Here is a 7500-nt window from a genome sequence, read left to right as displayed (position 1 = left end):
TTGTTTTTAAACGTGGAATTAAAAGCAATATATCTCATCGCAGAGAAGACAATATAATGCAAATAATCACCATTAAACCAATTTATTTACAGAGGTAACATAGGATTTTGAAGTCTTGGAATCGAAGAATTATCTAAAGAATTTTGAGCTATTTGTTGCAGGAAGATGGAGGGAAACTATAAAATGTTTATTTGCAGAAGTTACACAAAAATAATGCAGAAGATTTTAGATTCACTTATAAATCTAAGAAAACCATCAGCTTTTGTTCTTGATGTGTTCCATGCTGACGAGGCACGTGGATGCCGAAATACTGGATGTCCCAGAATCCATTGATCTTATGAATCATATGTCTTATGAAGACATAATGGTTGTAAAGAAGAAGCTGTTCTCCTGAAACGAAACATAGCAACGATTAGAATATTAAAGCACGAATCTGCCGAAAGGTATTACGAATAAGTACGCTAGTTACTGTTAAGAATAATTGAAAAATCATTACTCCGTTGGAGAGATCGATAGGGTTAGGGAGTTTGAAGTAAAATTAAAATGTTCAAAATCTTCGGTTTGCTCAGCGTCATAGAAATCAAGAGAAAATAATTGTACTCACGGGACTAGTTTTAGAACTAATCTTGGGTTTAGTTTTGATCTACATTTCTTTCTCCAGGTTGTATAGAAATTTGTGTAAATTTATCTTCCGATGATAGTAAAATAGTAGAATAGTAGAATTCAAGTGTTCTGGGACTAAAAACAAGGAAAGTTACTGCTGGTTTGAGTTATGTATATATACACATACAGTTTCAAATTAGAAGATGCATATACATAAATGAAACCTCAAGATAAGTATGTATGATATATATATATATATATATATATATATATGAACATAATTCACACATATATATATACGAAGAAAAACGCGAACGTCCATTTCAACCATGTGCTTATTTACCCAGAATAATTCGGCAGCAAATATATTTGTGGAGTGAATTAATATATATTTATGCATAATTAGAGTAAAGTCATTATTTAATGATTTATCAGTGGCTAGCGTACTAACAAGACCATAATGGCTAATTTATATTTCTAATTATGATTGGCCCCGGAAGGGTAGAAGACAATGTCGACGTCGTCTGGATTTGAACTAAAAGCATAAAGACTGAAGAATTGCCTCTAATCTTTTACTTCTTTCAGTCATTTATCTGCGCACATGCTGGAGCCTAGCCTTGAAGCGTTTTAGTCAGAGAAATCGATTCCAGGAATTTTTTTAAGAGCTTGGTACTTAATTTATCGGTGTCTTTTGCCGAAACGCTAAGTTACGACGACATAAACACCGGTTGTCAAACGATAGGGCGGAAACACAGACATAAACACGCAAGCAAACACACACACACACACACACACACGCACATAATGTATATACGACAGGCTTCTTTGCGCTTAGGTTTGTCGAATCCACTCACCAGGCTTTGGTCGGGCGGAGGCCATATTAGATGACAGTTGCCCAAGGTGCCACACATTGCGACGAAACCTGGAACCACGTGGCTGGGAATTAAGCGTCTTACAATACAGCAACGACTGCGCAAACGCTCTATTAGTAAAATAAAATTAGTTAAGTATCCACAATCAGGGCCAATACGAAGCACCAGCTGCACGCTTAACTACTTAAACAACTTTCTATAGCATTCAGCGCCGTTATTGCAGCCTTATGTTTTGAAGTTCTCTAATAAATAATTATAAGGTTATAAATATTTTTTATCGAGAATTTAATCCCAAGAGTCTAGAAAACAACAAATAAATAAGATGTATGGCATTATCTGTTCTAACTTTGCTTTCTCTTTTATTCACAGAAAGATAGATAGATAGACAGATAGATATATGCATAGATAGATAGTCAAATAGATAGACAGACAGACAGACAGACAGAAAGATTGTTAGATATATGGATAGATGGATAGATAGATAGATAGATAGATAGATAGATAGAAAGGTAGATAGACAGGCAGACAAATAGATAGATAGATAGATGCATAGATAAATAGATAGATAGACAAATAGATAGACAGACAGACAGACATACAGAAAGATAGATAAACAGACAGACAGACAGACAGAAAGATAGATAGACAAACAGACAGATATCATTAGACTGCAGCCATGCTGGGGCAGTGACTTGAAGAGCTCGAAATTACCATTTACAGATATTATTTTTTAAGACCTGGTACTTATTGTATCGCTCTCTTTTGCCGAATCACTAAGTTACGAGAACGTAAACACGCCATCACCTGTTGATGGGGGACAAACACACACACACACACACACACACACACACACACACACACACAGAGTTTTATCATGGCTACTGAATAAGTGTCACATATTTTTACAGATAAATTCCTCTATTTGCATAATATCGAGGTCTCTTTCTTTCTTTTGCTGTCCTTCCTGTCAAATATATATATATATATATATATGACGGGCTTCTTTCAGTTTCGTCTACTAAATCCACTCACAAGATTTTTGTCGGCCCGAAGATTGCTGCCGTGCGTGCCACACAGTAGGCCTAAACCCGGAACCATGTGGTTGGGAAGCAAACCTCTTTCTACACAGCCATGGAGGCATATAATATCGCTATAACTAAATTAAATAGGGTGAAACTTAATTTATTGTTTTGTTAAATAAAGACCATCAATAAGAAAAATACTCCATCTAGTGAGCGATAAATCTCCCTTAATACATACAACAGAAAGATACCAACTACTAATAGTTTCTTCCTGTGATGACAGACGTGTAGCCAGGTCTTTCAGATTGCTGGGAGAAAACGTGCCTGGACACCTGTCTTCACTGCATGAAACTATTACTAGACCGTATCTTTGTACCGTGTATATTATATTTAGATATGTTGATATTTAGATATGCTGTTATATGCGTGTAAAATTCATGGAATATATTTCTTTGTAGAGTGAGTTCTCTGAAGCTATAAAAGATTTTATTTTGGTGGAGGCTGTGCAGGTCGAGATGTGTTTTGACGTATCTAAACATGAAGACATGGTGTATATGTATGTGTATGTATGTGTGTGAGTGTGTGAGTGTGTGTAGTAGCTCCAAATCTGCTTGTAAATGCATCAATGTTTGTTCCTTGTTGATATTACACCAATTTTGTGTCCCTGTTGGTGCCTTGTCATGCTGCAGAGTTTCGGAATCCTGATTATTATGTTCACCATGCATTCAGGGACCCTACTATCAATTTACAGAAATATCATATTACACAATTGCTATAAGAATGAATTCACGTCGGATCAAAAAGGAAGAGTCTGGTGGGAGATTTGCTGCATAACATGATTATAACTAGTAACAGAATTTCGTTAATGGCTCGCATCATATATCATTGACTGTTTGGATGTTTTGGAAGAAGCTCTAAGATAACACGAGAGACTTATACCTGCTTTGAGTGTAAGAAAGCGGTCACTTCCAAAATAAAAAAATACCCTACTGTTGTCGTCGTCGTGGCACTCCGTCGCTTACGACGTCGAGGGTTCCAGTTGATCCGACCAACGGAACAGCCTGCTCGTGAAGGAGTGAGAAAAAGTTGTGGTGAAAGAGTACAACAGGGTTCGCCACCACACCCTGCCGGAGCCTTGTGGAGCTTTAGGTGTTTGCGCTCAATAAATATTCAGAATGTCCGGTCTGGAAATCGAAACCGCGAGTCCGCTGCCCTAACCACTGGGCCATTGCGCCTCCACACCCTTCTGTACCCCCATGCTGAGTGAACAATTGTCCACATTGTTCAGCTTCTAGTACCAAATTTCTATGACGATGTTCATTTATGTGATGGGGAATTGAGGAGTCTTCATGTATGCAAACAAATTTATGAATCGCTCTAAACATTGACCAATGAATCCTGCAGCTGTCGATTCTGTTGCTACACGCACACCGGCTGCGCAAAGCAAAACAAATTAATAGCTATATGAAAAGAATTCCGATTAGTTAGCCCAGAGTGAAACACACACGTTTAAAAGGATCTGATTTAGAACCGTTTACCGAATACAATTACCAGTGCACTTGTACAGGGATTTCAAGGTAAATCCCTGTACGAATCTGCTATTTCATCCAAAACTTCTCTAAAGCGTGTCTAGCGATACCTAGTCATGCACTTTTTCGAGGTCCACAAAGCAAGCATAAATCATATTAACGCATCCGAGTTTTTGCGAAGAGGTATTTCAGTGTTAATATTTTTTGTCATCTTCGTCTGCCGCTATGTTCTGAGTTCAAATTCCGCCGAGGTCGACTTTGCCTTTCATTCTCTCTGGGTCGCTAAATTAGGTACCAGTTGTGTGCTGCGGTCGATCTAATCGACTGGTCCTCTCTCCCAAAATTTCGCGCCTTATGCCGAGAGTAGAAATGAATATTTTGTTATCCTCAAGGCAGAAACGTTAGCACGCCGGTCGAAATACCTAACACTATTTCATCTGTCTTTACGTTCTGAGTTCAAATTCCGCCGAGATCGACTTTGCCTTTCATTTTCTCGGGGTCGCTAAATTAAGTATCAGTTGCGTACTGGGATCGACGTAATCGACAGGCCCCCTCCCCAAAAATTTGCGGCCTTGTGCCTAGAGTAGAAAAGAATATTTTGTTATCCACTGACACTTGCTTCAGTCAAATCCCTACAGATGGCGTGTCTGAGGTCGCTTCCCCGGCGATACGTATCACAAAAACCAATGCTGAAGCTTCCCATCACGACGACCACCACCACCACATAGTTATTGTACATTGCTCAGAAACTAAAATAAACATAACTGATTCTGTATAAATTTAACGGTTAAAATTCAAATTAAGATCAACATCACTTCTTTCTGAAGATAAGACTGTGAACATTTAGTTACATAGGAAATAAATTTAGAAACCTTAGTGTTGTAAGCAGACGACAAAGTATACATGGGAATATGTGAAAAGTCTTCGATAAAAATATAAAACTAGATCACGTCTGTGTATTTACGAGATCTTTAAAACTAATGACATACAAGGGACTATTTACATAAAATAATAAAACAGTACGTTTCGATGAAGCCTCGCATGTCAGAAAGTAAGCAATGAGTTTGTGAGGTTAAAAAAATACAAATTTTATTATTTACTAACAGAATGATATGACATCGCTTAGTTGTGATAGCTCGTTTGCTTTCCAAATACATGGTTGCAGGTTCATTCCCTCTACGTGACACCTTGCTCTTTCTGTGATGGCCCCGGGGTTTCCAAAGCCCTGTGAGTGGATTTGATAAACGAAGCTGAAAGCTCGTCGTATGTATCTTTACATATATGTGTGTGTGTGTGAGTGCACGCATGCGTATAAGAGGCTTTGTGATTGTGCTTCTCATCACCATCGCTTGAAAACAGGTGCTGGTTTGTTTACGTCCCCTTAACTTAGCGGTACTGACCGAATAAGTACCTTGCTTGAAATATAACCACTGAAGTCGATCTGTTGGAATAAACATGTCAAGATGATACCCGAGCATGGCTGCATTCCAATGACTGAAACAAGTACAAGAAAAATATCAAAAATAAATCAACCACTGAATTCACATAAACTGCTACATAAATATGCCATCGTTTAAAATAAATGGCGTTTAAAAATAAATTTTAATTAAAAGTTTGAGTACGGGGACGCTAAATAAATAGAAATATACATGAAATAACTTCTAATGAAATTTACGAATTTAATAGTTGAAGCCATAACGATAGCAAATACAGGAGGCGGAGGAATGAGAATTCGTTCATTAAAATTGAAAAGTTACACAAGTGGCCCTGTGAATGAACAAATATTGACAAATAGCAACTGCTGTGTGAATACTGAAGACGTTGTGCACAGGCTGAGATAAAATACCCAAGCGAATTTGAGTTTGTAATAATCCAATAAATTAACAGTAATATAGTTAATTATTACGAGTTAATGAGTGAAGCAGATAAGCGTAAATACGTGAAATTGCATTAAATTTAAAATTCATGTCTTTTTGGAGTTGTTTTATCTGGTGTTATATTCTTTTTTACTTTTTTTGCGGAAATGGAAGTTTGAAATTTAATGCTGTGTATTTTCGAAAGGCCGAAGATTTAAAAAGGAAATAACTGGCAGGATTATATTTTGGGGAAAGCAAGGTAAGTGACGTGGGTGCATATGCGCGAGCATAGAAATATGCGTTGGCGTGGATCTATCTATCTATCTATCTATCTATCTATCTATCTATCTATCTATCTATCTATCTATCTATCTATCTGTCTATCTGTCTATCTATCTATCCGTCTGTCTATCCATCTATCTATCTAACTCTCTGTTTGGCTTATTGTCTATTTATCAACACACATACACACACACACACACACACACACACACATATATATATATATATATATATATATATATATATATATATATATATATATATATATATATATATATATATATATATATAGATAGATATATATGTATTTTCTGGAAAAAATATGTGACATTTATTCAGTAGCCATGATAAAACTCCGAGTTTCGGATGCCAGAGTGGGGGAGCCCACGCCAACATTTCTTTAGTAATCCGGCCATTGAAAATTCCTGTGAAAAACGACCGTTAAAAACAAAGGGAAATTACTGTGTAGTGACAAGGTGAAAACGCGTCTAAAACTGCGTATATTATCGCATGCACGCATATATCCATATACGCACGCTTTCATCTCACTTTGCTTTCTTCTTGCGCGTGTACACACACTCTCTCTCTATATATATATGTACACACACATCTATGCATATATCTATCTATCTTTATATATATATATATATATATACATAGAAATATGCAGGAAATGTAGCTGCTATATACTGAACAGTGGCAAATATACGAGGAAAATATAATTCTGTTCTCTCCTATGAAAGAGCATTAATTAAAAATAAAGTTGTGCCGGTGGAAACTACTGCAGAAACGCCGCATTACTAACAGCTTACTGAAAACTGAAAATGTACCAACCCCCAACAGCTTCCGTATAGACTTGTTTTTGATAAAGATACTATACAATACCAACGTATAATTATATACAATAAAGTGTCAAAGGACAAGCGTGACCCCACATTACATGTATAATGGTTTCTGGGCGTAATTAAAACTTTCCACTCAACGATTTCATTCATTGTCTCTTATTGTCATTGTCAATATATCAGTCAATGCTCTCCCAAACACACTTCTATATACAAGTACGTATGCACACACACACACACACACACACACACACACACACACACACACACACACACACATATATATATATATATATATATATATATATTTGAATGTGTACGGATTAGAGAGTATACGCATGTACTTACAAACCTACCTCTCTCTTTCTCTCTCCCTCTCTCTCTCTCTCTGTATATATAGATACAAACATACACAAAAACTCACTCACACACACATATATATTTACACACATTCACCCACAGGACACGTACACACGTACATATGTATGTACATA

This window comes from Octopus bimaculoides, chromosome 20 (assembly GCF_046866305.1).
Source record: "Octopus bimaculoides isolate indiv1 chromosome 20, ASM4686630v1, whole genome shotgun sequence".
Taxonomy (NCBI): Eukaryota; Metazoa; Mollusca; class Cephalopoda; order Octopoda; family Octopodidae; genus Octopus; species Octopus bimaculoides.
The sequence above is the reverse complement of the archived record's forward strand: the minus strand, read 5'-3'. Positions refer to the sequence as shown.